The following is an 18,102-nucleotide window of genomic DNA, read 5'->3' as shown; positions in this document are numbered from 1 at the left end:
CTCTTTCCGAAACCTGGCCAGAATCTGCTGTCATCTGAGTTTTGGATCTTAGCCAATCTGACTGGTGTGAGGTGGAATCTCAGGGTTGTTTTGATTTGCATTTCCCTGATGGCTAAGGATGTTGAGCACTTCCTCAGATGTTTCTCAGCCATTCGATATTCCTCAGTTGAGAACGTTTTGTTTAGCTCTGTACCCCATTTTTTAATAGGGTTGTTTGATTCTCTGGTGTCTAGCTTTTTGAGTTCTTTGTATACCTTGGATATTAGGCCTTTATCTGATGTGGAGTTGGTAAAGATCTTTTCCCATTCTGTTGGTATTCAATATGCCCTAGCTACCTTTTTGAGCGACTGTTAAACATCTTGTTTGTGCAAAACTTTCTATACAGATAATCACTTAGTTTAGCTTCTCTTAAGCTGCATGTTTGCACAAAATATTGTCCTGCAGCTACACTTAAAGAAATTAGTATGCAGTTTTTGCCTCTAAACATTTCTTTTTCTAAATGCTTGCCTCAATACTCAGGTCCCTAAATAACTGAGGGTTGTTCCATCTGGCTGGAATAAAGACTTTCAAATTGAAATAAACTGTGCCTGAATGGTCATCTACACATAAATGAGCATGACATATTGTTTTGTTTTTAAACTTATTTTTTAGAAGCATGTTCAATATCTATTCATATTACTTTCTAAGTTCTAAATGAAGTAAAATTTTCTGGATATGTCATGTGATACAGACTCACATAGTGTTTTCCTGTAATAAGACCCAGAAGAGGATAAGCAGTGTTTGGATAGAGTATGAATAGATCTCAATAGACAGTGACTGCAAGCTTATGTAGTGTACTTGCTGGTTTTATTTGTCAACTTGACACAAGCTGGCATTATCACAAGAGAAAGGAGCCTCCCTTCAGAAAATGACGATGAAATCCAGTTATAAGGCATTTTCTCAATTAGTGATCAAGGATTTGTGGGCCCATTGTGGGTGGTGCCATATCTAAGCTGGTAGTCCTTGTTTTTTAAGAAAGCAAGATGATAAATCCAGGGGAAGCCTGAAAGTATGTAATATTTCTCCATGGCCTCTGCATCAGCTCCTGCTTCCTGATCTGCTTGGGTTTCAGTCCTGATTTCCTCTGGTGATGAACAGCATGTGGAAGTGTAAGCTGAATAAACCCTTTCCTCCCCAACTTGCCTCTTGGTCATGATGCTTTGTGCATGAACACAAACCCTGACTTGAGACACATAGCTAGTGTTGCAATGCTTCATTGGTCTCATGATGATCTTCCCTTCCATGAGAGCAGCATATTAGAGAATGTCTCCTGTCACCCCATCTGCTCCTGTTGGTTCTCAATAACTTGTGCAGATTCTGCTGAGTCTGGGAATTTCTGCTGCATCATGTCACCAATGCTGATTCATGTTTGGTATCCTGACAGCACTGATCTGGACTGCTGGGATCCTGACACAGAGATTGGAATTTCCCAAGGAACTACTTCTAAGCAGGTCTGCATCCCATTTTTCTTTAGACAATCTTTTCTCTCCTAGTGGTGGGCTAGAGGGGGGATGGAACATTTAGGAACCCTTATTAAAATTAGTTTCTAAAACAATATAAGTCTGCAACCAACCGTTTATAAGCTAGAATCCCATAGCATACATTTACTGAATGCCATTTGGCTGTTTTCCTAAAGATAAACATCTGACTTCCATCTGGCTTAAAGCAGCATCACAATGTCTACCATGTAAGGTTGGAGACAAACTGATGCACTGGGGAACCTGAGCTCTGGAATCTTTAAAACTGCTTTTCTTTCAGTCAAAATTTTAGTAGGACTGCCAGCTTCCCATGACAAATGCTAATGGCAGCAGGTGTTCTTTGTTTCTTATTCCAAGAAAGAGGAGGGGGAGAATCTGGGCTTTTAACTGTAATGCTACATCCGATTTAATTGGCAGGTGTCCTTTCCTTCATTGTACAGAAGAAGCACACATTTCTTATCTCAAAACATATTTAAGCATGAATATTCCATAAGGGACCACAATGTCACCTTCATTTTAAACTCTATTTTGTTTCATAATTTAGTACTTGATGCTGATCATTTCTTCAAAATTAGCTTTTCCTCTTTGATTGGCTTAATTAGCATTATTTCATGTATTGGCCTCAATGTACTCTACAGCACACCCGAGTCTGTCATTGTGCTCAAAGTTTTCCAAGTTCCTCTTCGAAATTAAATGTATTTACATTGTTGGCAGTTGAGAATTTTAACTAATAAGAACATATGGTGCTGTCAGTATGACAATACCATGTTATTAACAATGAAATCAGTTATCTAGCACAAATAATCATCTATCCCTTCAAGCACAGTGTGCAGTAAATGATGTTGAATACAGTGTGACATGTGCATCCTGGAGATGCGAACTGAGTCAGAGGACTGACAGAGGACACAACCAATTACAGTACAAAATACCCACAACAAGAAACTCTCACAAACTTACTATTTCCTTGGCCAAATAAATAAGAATAAATCAAAGCTAGTGTTATGTTGTTACATTGAAGAAAATAACCATAAGAAAGGACTTTAATAAGTGTGTCACATAGCCTTCCTCTGATTCTTTTTTCTGTTTCTTGTTTTGCTTACTACAACCCAAAATTAGGATGGGAAACTTTGCAGTGAAGAAGTGTGCATTATGTGCAGCATGCCTTCCTAGATTCATTGTTAGCCTGTGGCTGTGCTAAGAAGAGAAGCAAATGGGCAGGTGGGTGTACAGGTAGGAAGGACAGGCAAGTAAGGTTAAATATTGTTCGTATGTTTTCTCAAAACTTCTTCAAAAGCTGACATGGAGATTATTTGTAATAACTTTATGTTTTCAGTCATTGCTACTAAGAAACCAAACTAGACAGAACATTTATACTATTTTTCTAAAAATAATTTAAAGTTATTTGAGGGTTCAGGAGTTCTAGATAAACAAAGCATTATTTAGTTATTTAAAATATCTCTCCTCAAAGGAAAAGAAAGAAAAACAAACCTTTGTTAGAGTGGAAGTTTGTGTTTTAACCTTGTAAGTCTTCATTCCCAGACTAAAGTTATAATAAAAATGTTTTATTGTTAAAATATGTAGAAGGAAAATTGAAGATAAAATGGTTAAAACTAACATTGAGGGCATTATAAACTTTCTAAAATAGATGCTAATTGAAGAAGTAAGAAATTAAATGACAGGCAAGGAAATACCAATTTAGGAACTTTGAGGGAAGATAGAAGGGGACAAGAAAAAAAGGGGACTTAATCAGGTATGGAAGAGACAAGGATGATATGCAGAGGGTTGGGAAATTAAACAGAGGTGTCAAATAATGGGGAATGGGGAAATGGGGAAATGGGGGTAGCCACCAGAAAATCCCAGATGCCAGGAAAGCAAGAGGCTCCCAAGACCCAACTGGGATGACATTGTTTGAAATACCAAAAAAAAAAAAAAAAAAAAAAAAAACACAGAGAGAGTTAGAACCTGTAGAGACCATATCCAGAGGTAGGTATAGATCCTGGTTGAGAGATGGGGCCACCCACACATCTACAAAGTTTTATACCAGAATTTCTACTATCAAAAGAAAAAACAGAGAAAAAGGGTGGAACAGAGACTGGAGGAAAGGCCATCCAGAGATTGACCCACCTGGGGATCTATCTCATATTTAGCCACCAAACACTATTGCTAATGCCAAGAAGTGTTTGTTGACAAGAACCTGATATAGCTGTCTTCTGAGAGGCTCTTTTCAAAGCCTGATCAGTGTATATGTGGATGCTCACAGCCAACCATCAAACTGAGCAAGAGAACCCGAATGAAAGAGTTAGGGGAAGGACTGAGAGAGCTGAAGGGTTTTGTAACCACATAGGAAGAATAACAATATCAACCAAACAGACCCCAACCTCAAAGCTCACAGGGACTAAACCAACAACAAAAGTGTACAAATGGAGGGACCCATGGCTCCAGCTGAATATGTAGTAGAGGATAGCCTTATCTAGCATCAATGCGAGAGCAGGTTCTTAGTCCTCTGTCGGCTAGATACACCAGTGTAGGGGAATGCTAGGATGGTGAGGCAGGAGTGGGAGTGGGCTCCCTCATAGAAGCATGAGTTAGGCAGGATGGGATAGGTGGTTTGTGGAGGGGAAACAGGGAAGGGGGAGGTAACATTTAAAAATTTTTAATATATAAAATAACCAATTAAAATAAGAAATGTCCATTTAAATTCCTCTAGGTATTTTACTTCCTTATGAAAATCGAAACCATATATTTAGCATTTATAGGTAGGATATGTCCTTAAAGTCTACAAATTAATTATTATTTAACTTTGCTAAATTCAGATTTTTATATTCAAATGAAAAGGAAATCAATTTGTAGGAATTATGTTAGCTTTTGTTCTTTTTATTCTTAAAGAAAAACATTTATGAATAAGATGTACTTAGAACATAGACTTTTATAATCTCAATGTTTGATGAATAGTTGGTAAAAATATGACCAATAATTCAAGGAAATAAAGAAATGTTATTGCTGATAAATGAGACTTTATCACTAAAATAGGTTATCAAAACCAAATTCTATGTCCAAATGAATATTGAACAAAATGCCATATTGTTTGTTCAATGTAGTCATAAATTTTCATTCACTTACATCAATTCAATATTTTATATACATGTGTGTGCATATGTATATGTGATTAAAAAACATGGCATCACATGTATGCATATATACATACACATATATACTTATATATTTTACTGTGTTGTCTGATATTGGAAAATAATAAATCAGCTATTTGAGAGATCCTTGAGGTTTTTTGCAAAAATTCAGAATTTTTGCAAAAATTGCTACATCCTCTAATTTTATAAAATTAATTTATTAACATAATAAACAGATGAAAGAAGTTTGTAACAATGAATCCAGTTCTATAGATGTTACTAGAATAATATTTTAATATGAAGAGAACACCAAATCCACCTAAGTAGTCGTAGGAAACAAAGCATTATGGGAAAGGTAATTTTAACAGACCTAAGAAAAAAAGAAAAATGTTAAATAATAAAGACAAGTATTAATATATGTATATATTTCAATAACAACTCTGACTTTTAATATTCTCACTCCCTGACATAGACTAACAGATTGGTACAAAGAACATGATCAATTTTATTGCTGCCTCCAAAATATGAACCTCACAATCAATGATCTATATTACTTTCAGATAAAAGTATAGAAAGCAAATGGACTTATGAAATAAAAGAATATCTATTCTAATATTTGATATTCCCAACCAAAAAAAAAAAAAAAAAGAAAATTTAAGTAGGGCAAATTATTGTTGCTGTGGTTGTTTGAATAAATGAATAAATAAATAAATGAAAAAAACAGAAAATACACACAACACACACACTCACATAAAAAGAAAGAAAGAAAGAAGGAAAAAAGAAAGAAAGAAAGAATGAAAAAAGAAAGAAAGAAAGAAAGAAGGGTAGTCTAAATAGGCTCACCGGAAATGGCACTATTAGGAGATATGGCCTTATTGTAGTAATTGTGGCCATGTTGAGGGAAGTCACTGGGTACAGGCTTTGAGGTTTCATATGCTCATGCCAGCCCAGTATTACTCTAGCTTATGGTTACTTGCTGATCCAGACCTAGAACTCTCACCTCCTTCTCAAGTACCATGTCAGTCTGCAACTACATGCTGCCAGCAATGATGACAATGGACTGAACTTTTGGAGACTGTACATGTTCTCCTTTATAATATTTAAATTATTGTATTTCTTCACAGCACACCAATAGGAACCCTAGGACACTACTTAAAGAAAAAGTTTTACTAAAAGGTTATTATAATGCTTAACATATATTCACCAACTAACTGTGAACTTAAATGTATATAATAAATAAAGCTATTAAGTATAAAACTACAGATTTTCTATGACAGAATGGCAATGAATAATTTACGTACCCCTGTGTCATGGTTATGTACCTAATTCTTCCAGAAAAACAATAAGAAAACACCATCAAAACTCAACATTCTGTATAAACACTAAAGAATATGTTTATTTTGAACAGCCAAAGGAACTTTCTTCAAAAACGGAATATATACTAGGACACAAAAATCTGAAAAATTAGAAAATTGAATTTAAATCCTACATCCTCTCTATCCATAAATGAAATAAAGCTGTATGTCCAAAGTAATAAAAATCATAGAAAGCATACAAACTATTAGAAAATATACAGAACACAACTGAATTTTAATTGGGTCAATGAAGTAATCATAAAGGAAATTTAATCTTTTTAGAATTGAATGAAAATGAAAATACAATAAACCAAAAAGGAAGACAGTCATAAAGTAGTCTATTGAAATAAGACTTACTGAAACTATTAGATGAGAAAATAGGCAAAACCTTAGAACACATAGGCACAGGAGAAAATTTTCTGAACAAAACACCAATGGCTCAAGCCCTAAGGTCAAAGATTAACAAATGGGACTTAATGAGATTGCAAAGTTTCTGTAAGGCTAAAGACATTGTCAAGAAAACAAAACAGCAGCCAACAGAATAGGAAAAGATCTTTACCAACTCCACATCAGATAGAGGGCTAATATCCAAGGTATACAAAGAACTCAAAAAAGCTAGACACCAGAGAATCAAACAGCCCTATTAAAAAATGGGGTACAGAGCTAAACAAAACATTCTCAATTAAGGAATATTGAATGACTGAGAAACATCTAAGGAAGTGCTCAACATTCTTAGCCATCAGGAAAAAGCAAATCAAAACAACCCTGAGATTCCACGTCATACCAGTCAGATTGGCCAAGATCCAAAACTCAGATGACAGCAGATTCTGGCAAGGTTGCGGAGAAAGAGGAACACTTCTCCACTGTTGGAGGGATTGTAAACTGATACAAGCACTCTGGAAATCAGTCTGGAGATTCCTCAGAATAATGGACATATTACTACCTGAAGATCCAGCTATTCCACTTCTGGGCATATATCCCAGAGACACTCCAATATACAACAAAGATACATGCACCACAATGTTCATAGTAGCTCTATTTATAATAGCCAGAAGCTAGAAAGAACCCAATTGTCCTTCAGTAGATGAATGGATACAAAAATTTTGGTACATTTACACAATGCAGTACTACTCAGCCATGAGAAACAATGACTTAACCAAATTATTAAGAAAATGGTTGCATCTAGAGAATATTATCCTGAGCGAGATAACCCAGTCACAAAAGAACAGACATAATATGCAGTCACTGATATTGGGATGCTAAACCCAGAGGCTTGGCCTGCCCCAGAAACAACTCACAGACTGTGTGAAGTTCAAGAAAAAAAAGAAAAGAAAACAAAACAAAACAACAACAACAAAAAGTCATGCTCAATCCTTACATACCAAGAAATCATTGACTAATTCTGGGTTACACTCTGTTTAACATGTACTTTTTGCTCATTGTAACTAGTAAGTCCTTAATGCAGAGTATCAAACCTTAAAAAAAAAGGAAAAAAAAAGCCAAGCACTGACACAATTATTTGTATACATTTATGCAAAAATGTTTAAAATGTTTTCTTTTTATCTATGTTTTTTAAAATAAGGTTTAAAAAAAGAAATAAGACTTACATTGTCTATCAACTTAAAATTATATATATATATAATTACACACACACACACACACACACACACACACACACACACATATATATATATATATATATATATATATATATATATATATTTCATGTATATGGTTTTTTATATAGCTTAAATGACATTGCCCCAACTGGACTATGTTTTCCTCGAGAGACAAAGACTATTTAACAATAGTCTCAATACCTGGCAAGAAAAACCCCTTTAAAGTTGTTGGTTAAGGTGTCTAAGAAGCTCCAGCATTTGATATGTTATTGTTGCTGCCTTGGTTACCTCTCAGAGATAGAAAGTAAGTTGCTATTGCTAAAGACACCATCATCTTAGATAAAGTACTGATGTGGATCTAACCTAAAAACCTGATGACTGGTTGCCCTGGATCAAGAAAGTGCCATTGAAGCTTCCAAGATAGGGAAGCAATCAGTAGTCAGGTATGAAACCTACTGACAATAACTTACATGACATAATAACCCTAATGTTGCAGGATTAGTGTGCATACCTTAGAGATGACCAACAGCTCTGCAACTGGACATAAGGCCTGCTTAGCAAGAGAAGAACCATGTCTGTTACTGGAAATGTATTCATCTATCAGGGTTAATGAAGTCATGGATATTGAAGATCCTACAAGTGCTATTTTATTAAACTTATATAATACCGAATAACATTGTAAATATTAAATCTCATATCAACATATAAGTATGTTTATTTTTTGTCAAAGGAACTTCTCTTTGTAAAAGTGATCATTACAGAAACTACCTTTAATCGAAGTGCAGAGAACTAGACAATGTGTGATTCCCAGCCTCAACTGACATATATACAATGTAATTCAGGAAACTAAGTCTCTGTGTTCTTTGAAGAAGTGGGTGGCAGAAATATTTTACAATCAGAGTAACAACAATTTTGTTGTGATAAATATCAGACAGGCTAAATTTATCAGGTCTCTTTGGCATGGATACCAAAACAATATTTGAACAATGACCATATGAATAGACAGGGTAATACGAAAGGGGGAAAGATAATGGGGTATCTACCTTTCATAAAGAATTATGTAAGACTGGGAAGTGCTGAAGGCAAGCAAATGTTCTTCTATGAAGAATACTTGTTTCTTATTGTTATCCAATACCAATTTGTCAAACCTGACATCATGTACATACAAGTAACATTCATGCATATAGATTGTGTATAAATGTATATATGCATTATAAATCTGTATGCATGCAATTACAATTTAACAATTAGTAAAATTAGAGGTCATAAATTTGAAAGGCAATAGGGAGGAGTATGTGGGAGGGTTTGAAAGTAGGAAAGGGGAAGAATTAATGCAATTATAATATAAAAATAAAATAAGAAACTTTTAGGATTCACTGATTCAAGTTTCAGGCTTCATTAAAACTTTTACAAATCATCTTATTTGAACACATAGAATATATTTCTTTTGAATCACTTGGCAATAGACAGTCCACAAGTCATAAACATTATTTACTTTGTAAGTTACTCATTGGAGGGATGGGCATATGGATTTGGTTTTAAATAGTTAAGTGACTGTAGGACATAAGAATTTCTTTCATGGTTGAGAAACATTACTGAATATATACAGTACTTGCTGAGATTGGGAGTGATTGAAGCTACTGAAAGTGGAACTCAGAGGAGAAATGTTGGACAGTAGTGGAGAAATTGTCCATATATGATGCAGAGTAGAAATTTCTTGAGCTGTTTTATTGGCCTTCTGAAATCTGATCTCTACAGAGGGCTGTCATAAAAGCCAGCTATCTAAGTATCCTCTCTCTGCTCCTAATTGGGATATTACCATATGCTTGTTCCAGCATGTGATCTTAACAATGGTATTTATTCTCTGCCATATGTGACATATATAAGAACAAATCCCATGTAGGTACCATACCTTCATATCATTAAAAAAAAATAAAAGAAACTTTCTCCTTATAACTTGGCAATTTTAGTTATATCATTGTAATATTAAAAAACTGACTAAAACAGGGACTGGATATATAATTATCAATAACCTTATTTATTATAGTAGATGGGTTAAAATATATTTAGAAATCCTATTCTTAAGATTTCACTAAAATATTTTCAACATAAAAATTATTTCGAGATATACATGTATTTGTAAGAGCACATATATAAAGTTAATATTTTAAAATTTAGTCATGACTTGTTCTCAAGTTTTTCTTCTTTTTAGGAAATTTAATATAAAATCTTTTTCTCAAATATGTAAATTAATACATTGCTATATATGTATTTATAGTAAATCTAGGTAAAACATTTTGACTACTTGAAGTTTTGTCAACTGTTTTGAAGAATAGAAATATCACACTTACAATGGGTCCATTGTCTCTTACTTAAAATATAAAAGTTATAAGTATGTAGTTTTCTCGTATGATCCAGATGTACTAAGTGAATCAGCAAACAGAGTAACTGAGGATCTCCCATGTGTTTACATAAATACTCCTAATCCAATGTAAAAGTTTGATGAAGTTCTATAGACACTTTGTGCCTGAGGCTGAATTGTTAGTGGATTAACATACTCTTCTCATTTTGAACTGAGTCTATAATTCAACTGCTGTGACATTGTAAAATATTAACTTAATTTGGGACAGAGGAGGAAATCAGCCTTATTGTTGATGCCCAGGGGGGTTAACGATTCAACATTTTCACTTTGGTTCACTTATTTTGATCTTAAATTGTGAGACTCAATTACTTCAGATAAATTCCATCTAGTTTCATTGCATAATTAGTTTTTGTAGAGTCCATTATCCTAATAATTATACTCTAATTGGTATAAAAATGAAATATTCTGATAAGAAACATCAAGAAATAACAACAGTAATTAATAGTAATTAAATTCAATGCATCCCACTTTAGAGGAGAAAGGTTGGTGTGATTTAAGATATTCATATAGAACTTAAGCAGAAAACAAACAGAAATTTGTTTTTTTTATTTATTCCCAGTTGCTTAAATATATTAAAATTCCAACCAGTAAATTTCACACCCAAACCAAGTCTGTATAAATTCAAGAACTGTGTTTTTGTTAGATGATATACTTCTATATATCCATTTACTTCATCCCTGCCTATCTCAGTCATTATATAGCATTTCAATTTAAGAAATAAAGAGTACACTTTGAGCATATATTTTATCAGAAATTTAAGTTGTAAGATGAAGCCACTGAGAGGGTGTCTACACACAGGAGCAATGGCTTTGTGCTGCCATTATCAGTGAGCATGTGTGTTGGGGGAAGAGCTTTCCCATCTCTTCAGTTTCCTTGCAGAAAGTTAATGATAACGGAATTATCTTTAATTTTGGTTATTATTTTTCCTTGAATTCCAGGAAAGGGGAAATTGGCCATTTGAGAATTTCTATAGGTAAAATAAACTTTCATAGCCAAATCCATTTTCTGTTAGCATGTATTATCTGCTTAACTGGACATTAGGCAATGCCCATTTGCAATGCCAGATAAAGAGAGATAGAAATAAGAAGACTACTGAGGTTTTCTGGATCACCAGGCTAGCTGAATATATCAAGTGATAATTTCTATCTCAAATAAGGTAGCTAGCAATGGGAGACACCAATTACCTAATAACTGCTCGCCAGGACACATGAATGCATGGCCAACCTCCAATGGGCACACATGCATACAGTAAGCAGTTTTGTATTCTGTCACTATTACCATAATGACAATTTTGTTTTAAGGAATATAAATCTTGACCAGAAAAGTGACAAATAGACCATATATGCATATTGAAGTAGAGAAATGAACACTGGAAGTTATGTTGAGAAGAAGGGAATTATACTTGACTCCAACCACAAATGATGAATAAATCTAAAACCTAAGTGAACACCAAATACAAGGGCAATGATTGTAATAGAAGTCAGATGTTTGCATCATTATATAAAATGCACATCAGGTAGAGGTTGAAGGTATTTGTGCAACAAAAAAAATGAGAACAAATATAAACCAGTTATCAAAATTACTCACATAGAGATATCTGTGGATTTATTTTCTAGTCTATAAAACATTCTGCTTATCAAAAGAAAGATATCATTTTTAACAACTTTATTTTAAAAAACAAAAATAAATGTACAGATTTTAAGCATTTTTGCATTAAAAGTATACAATACATTTATGTCACTACTTTTTTTTTTAAAGGTTTGATAGTGTGATCAAGATCTCATTAGTTACAATGAGCATAAAGTACATGTAAAACAAGACGAAACCTGGAAATAGTCAAAGTTTTCTTGGTGTGTAAAGATTTTTTTTTTTTTTTACAATGAGCAAACAGTACATGAAATACAGGGTCCAACACAGAATTTGTCAATGTGTTCTTGGTGGGTAAGAATTGAGCATGACTTTTTTTTTGTTTTGTTTTGTTTTGATTTTTTCTTGGACTTGATACAGTCTGTGAGTTGTTTCTGGGGCAGTGCGAGCCTCTGAGGTTAGCATCCCACTATCAGTGACTGCATATTAAGTCTGTTTTTTTGTGACTGGGTTATCTCACTCAGGATGATATTCTCTAGATGCAGCCATTTTCTTAAGAATTGGGTTAAGTCGTTTTTTTTCTGGTGGCTGAGTAGTATTCCACTGTGTAAATGTACCACAATTCTTGTATCCATTCATCTACTGAAGGGCATCTGGGTTCTTTCCAGCTTCTGGCTATTATAAATACAGCTGCTATGAAAATTGTGGTGCATATATCTTTGTTGTGTATTAAAGTGTCTCTGGGGTATATGCCCAGAAGTGGAATAGCTGGGTCTTAAGGTAGTACTATGTCCAATATTCTGAGGTATCGCCAGACTGATTTCCAGAGTGGTTGTATTAGTTTACAACCCCACCAACAGTGGAGAAGTGTTCCTCTTTCTCCTCAACCTCGCCAGCATCTGTTGTCATCTGAGTTTTGGATTTTGGCCAATCTGACTGGTGTGTGGTTGAATCTCAGGGTTTTTTTCATTTACATTTCCCTGATGGCTAAGGATGTCGAGCACTTCCTCAGATATTTTCAGCCATTCGATATTCCTCAACTGAGAATGTTTTCTTTAGCTCTGTACCCCATTTTTAATAGGGTTGTTTGATTCTCTGGTGTCTAGCTTTTTGAGTTCTTTGTATACCTTGGATATTAGGCCTTTATCTGATGTGGAGTTGATAAAGAACTTTTCCCATTCTGTTGTCTGCCATTTCGTTTTCTTTACAATGTCTTTAGCCTTACAGAAACATTGCAATCTCATTAAGTCCCATTTGTTAATCTTTGACATTAGAGCTTGAGCCATTGGTGTTTTGTTCAGAAAATTTTCTCCTGTGCCTATGTGTTCTAAGGTTTTCCCTACTTTCTCATCTAATAATTTCAGTTTTTCTGGTTTAATGTGGAGATCTTTGATCCACTTACACTTGAGCTTTGTACAAGGGTCTATTTTCAATCTTTTGCATGCTGAGTGCCAGTTGGACCAACACCGTTTGTTGAATAGGCTATCCTTTTTCCATTGAATGTTTACCGCTCCTTTGTCAAAAGTCAGGTTACCATATACATGAGGGCTCATTTCTGGATCTTCTATTCTATTCCATTGATCCACATGCCTATTTCTGTACCAGTACCATGCAGTTTTTAGCACAATTGCCTTGTAATACAGCTTGAGGTCAGGGATAGTGATTCCCTCGGATGTTTTCTTGTTGTTGAGGATGGATTTCGCTATTCTAGGTCTTTTGTTGTTCCATATGAAATTGCACATTGATCTTTCCAATTCCATGAAGAACTGGGTTGGAATTTTGATGGGGATTGCATTGAATCTGTAGGATGGCCATTTTTAAAATGTTGATCCTTCCAATCCATGAGCATGGGAGATCTTTCTATTTTCTGAGGTAGGAGGAGAGTGGGCAGCCTTGACAAGTCCCTGATTTTAGTGGGATTGCTTCAAGTTTCCCACCATTAAGTTTCATGATGGCTATTGGTTTGCTGTATATTGCTTTTATTATGTTTATGTGTGGACCTTGGATTCCTGTTCTTTCCAGGACTTTTAACATGAAGGGTTGTTGAATTTTGTCAAATGCTTTCTCAGCATCTAGTGAGATGACCATGTGGTTTTATTCTTTGAGTTTGTTTATATGGTGGATTACATTGAGAGATTTCCTTATATTAAACCATCCTTGCATCCCAGGGATGAAGCCTACTTGGTCATGATGAATGATTATTTTGATGTGTTCTTGGATTCGGTTTGCAAGGATTTTGTTGAGTATATTTGCATCAATTTTCATAAGTGAGATTGGTCTGAAGTTCTCTTTCCTTGTATGGTCTTTGTGTGGGTTAGTTATGAGGGTTATTGTAGCCTCAAAAAATGATTTAGGTAGTATTCTATCTGATTCTATCTTGTGGAATAGTTTGGAGAGTATTGGTGTTATATCAGCAATAAATGTCTGATAAAATTCTGCATTGAACCCTTCTGGACCTGGGCTTTTATTTGGTTGGGAGGCTTTTGATGACTTCTTCTATTTCTTTACGTGTTATGGGATTATTTATATGCTTTACTTGGTCTTGGTTTAACTTTGGGATCTTGTATCTGTCTAGAAATTCATCCATTTCCTCCAGATTTTCCAATTTTGTGGAGTATAAGTTTTTGTAGTAGGATCTGATGATTTCTTAAATTTCCTTAGTTTCAGTTGTTATGTCTCCACTTTCCTTTCTGATTTTGTTAATTTGTATACTCTCTCTTTGCCCTCCAGTTAATCTGGCTAGGGGTTTATCGATCTTTATTTTCTCAAAGAACCAGCTCTTGGTTTTGTTGATTTTTTCAATGGTTCTTTTTGTTTCTATTTGTTCTATTTCTGCCCTAATTTTGATTATTTCTTGCCGTCTACTCTTCTTGGGTATTTCTTCTTCTTTTTGTTCTTGGGCTTTTAGCTGTGATGTCAGGTTGCTGATGTGAGCTCTCTCCAGTTTCTTTTTGGAAGCACTTAGGGCTATGAGTTTTCCTCTTAGTACTGCTTTCATTGCATCCCATAGGTTTGGGTATGTTGTGTTTTCATTTTTGTTGAATTCTATCCCTAATTTCATTCTTTATTTCTTCTTTGACCCTGCTATTGTTTAACAAAGCGTTGTTTAGTTTCCATGTGTATGTGGGCTTTTTGTTGTCTTTGTTGTTGTTAAAGACCAGCCGTAGACCATGGTGATATGAGAGGATGCATGGAAGTATTTCAATCTTCCTATATCGATTGAGGCTTGTTCTGTGTCCAATTACGTGGTCAATATTTGAGGACGTGCCATGGAGTGATGAGAAGAAGGTGTATTCTTTTACTTTAGGATAAAGATATCATTTTTAATCGTGCTTTTTTGGCCCTTTATCATGCAATTTGAAGAGCAAGTATTGGGGTTAGAATGATAAACATGGGGATTATTTAATAAATACTATTCTTGCCATAATATTACAAAGAAGTATACTTGTATCTCTCATGTACTCTGGGAATGTTACACGTCTTCATATATCAACTATATCTGCCTTTAAAAGGGTGAGTATAATGATTTTAATTGTTTAGTTCTTTGGAGACCTAAATAAGATCTTCAGTAGAAACATGGGGAAATGCTAAACACACCAAAGGCATCAATTCGTAATTTTTGCTGTTTCTGTGCATATATACATAATGTAGCAAAATAGAAAAACAGTGAAATTTGAAGTAGAATTTATTCAAAACAAGCTGAGTAGGCAATCGAGCATTTTCTGCAGAAGTTAATAGATTTCAATATATGCGGTTATATTAAAAAGTTAATTAAGTTACTAGTGTTGTTCTATCTGCAAAATCAAATTTATTTCCACAAAGCCCAAACTTCAGACTCTGCCAATCAGAGTGTGAGTTCCAACATTCACAAAAGGATCACTGCTGTTGTCCCCCAGTTGATGTATATGATAAATGTTTAAGGAGTATATGGCCTCACTTGTAAGCAGAAGATATATGATTTCTCTTCAAAATACCAGTGCATGTCTTTGCAAGATACTCCTTTTAGGATAAAGGAAGAGAGACTGAAGTTTCTGTGTTTCATTAATAGCAAAGCACAATGGAACTGGCACTCTTTTATCAATGAGCAGAGTCGAGTTTTAACTTTTCTGATATTAAATTTTCTTTAGCCTTAGAACATGGGGTGAAATGTAATCTTATTTCAACAATGACGTGTTGCTACCTGAAGACTGAGTAGCTCTGCAGATCTTAAACTATCTTACCAAGTGCAAAGGGTGACATAAAGGATGGTCTTCATCACTATGGGTAGAGCTGACAACTCATCAGAGGGTGTTTTTCGTTTTCTGTCATTTGCTTTTTAAAAGCTGCTCTTGTTTTATTTGTTTGTGTGTGTGTTTGTGTGTGTGTGTGTGTGTGTGTGTGTGTGTGTGTGTGTGTGTGTGTGCGTAGTATTGTTTGCTATGTTCTTGTAAATGTTCACATGTATACAAGTGTGCATGTGGGTGCATGTGAATATGGACAATAAAGCTCAACATTAGATGTCTTCCTTGTTTGCAATCCAGCATTACTTTTGGAGGCAAGCTCTCTTATTGAACCTAAAGTTTATTCATTTGACAAGGCTTACTTACTGTTCAGTAATCTTTAAGGATCTGCCTGTCTCATTTTGTTGTTTCTGTTTTCAAGCTGTTCTGGAATTACAGTAGCACAACCAAGCTAGACGGTTTATTTCTTCCATAGGAATCTGGCCTTAGGTTCCCATGACAAGGTGGTAGGTAGTTTATCAAGGACTCCCCTGCTACATGGTATTTAACTTTATACTTTTATAAAATTTTAGATAACATTTTTGTTTTACTGCCTAATTACTTTAAATGTTTCATGTACTACACAGTGTTCCATCTATATTCTCACCAGATTTTCCTCATTTCTACATACCAAACCTCATATTCTTGCTCCACATTACAAACCCCCTGAATAAATTCTGAAACAAAAACACTAAACAATCCCCAAACAAAACAAAACAAAACAAAACAAACCACTAAGCCTATGGAGTTTGTGTTCTGTTGGCCAACTCTCCTGAAAATGAAGCCTACCATGAGGTGTCACTGATAAAGTAGTGTGATTGCATTAGAAAACTTGTTTCTCTCCTTCTATTAGGTGTCAGTTGCATATAACTCCTTGGTTAGGGGTAGACTGTTGTGCCCACTTCCCTTCCTCTATGCTGGGATTCTGTCTGGTTGAACCTGAGTTCTTGTCCATGCTGTCCAGTTTATTTGAGTTCCTGTGCACACTAGTCCTGCCATGCCTGGAAAACCCTGTTTTCTTGGAATTATTCATCACCCAGAGGTGATGATCACATTGATCCCTGAGCCTTGAAAAGGAGCAGATTGCTATTCGTTTTTCTTCTATGGAAAAAGCCCTATGTCATTAAGAGTTACCTTATTGCTATGTTCATTAGCACTTAGTATCTAAGCCTCATTAATGGTTTCAGATCGATTTCCAATTCATGAAGAGAGATTTAATAATCAAGAAGGGGTTAATTATTCCAATGGTAGTGTGTCACTTTTGCATCAGTGTGTCCATTAGGCAGGTGGCTGCTATACGTCACAAACTTTATAGCTTGTCGAGATTGGTGATTATTTCTTCTTTTAGTAGAAGGTGTACTATATTCCAGTACTATGAATTCTAGGCAGGTGGAGCTAATTTTCTATCTGAACATCACTTGGTTGCTCAGTGACATAATTTAGTAACAATCTATGGCATTTTAAAGTATCTGTTCGAAGAATTGACAAGATGCAATACGATTCTGGTACTGGGCTTTAACAGTAGCCTTTGGTGTCAAATTGGGGCATTCTCTCCCACTTCATGTGTTAACCACATTTAAATTCATTTTTGTTGTTTTTTTTAGGAAGCTTTTAGTGTATTAGGATACCATTTGCTTTTTAAAGGTTGTTAAGATTAGTTGTCTACATCTAAATAGTCTCCTTAACCCCATCCTGTTGCCCTACTTACCATTTAATTCTCCTATTCTAGTTTCATCTCTATCATTTTATAATACTATCTTCTGTTTGTCCTTCCTTGGAAGACTAATAAATACACACCTGATACTTTATGAGCTATATAATTGTTGCAGCAATATCCAACCAAAATATGCCAATATTTAAAAAATCACACAATTCAGTTATTGCATTTATAAGCTATATGTCTAGATTGGGCAGATTCAGAACTATAGCAACTTATTTCCTATCTATGAGACCCTTTGCTACTTGAAGTTTCCCCTGGCTATGTGTCTCTGCTCCATCTTGACTTCCTCCTCCTCTACTTCCATTTTTCTTCTCCTCTCACTTCTCTAAAACCTCTCTTACCACATTTACCGTCCACTGTCCAATCACAGGCTCTAGTATCTATTGACCTGTTAGAATGTGGAGAAGGTTCACAGGAGTTTACCTGAATATATGATCTATTGCTCATTGGAAGAAAATCCCCCAAGGAAGCAGAATTAACTGAATAAAAATAGCA

The sequence above is a fragment of the Micromys minutus genome (genome assembly GCF_963924665.1).
Source record: "Micromys minutus genome assembly, chromosome: 1".
Taxonomy (NCBI): Eukaryota; Metazoa; Chordata; class Mammalia; order Rodentia; family Muridae; genus Micromys; species Micromys minutus.
This window is presented reverse-complemented; position numbering follows the sequence as displayed.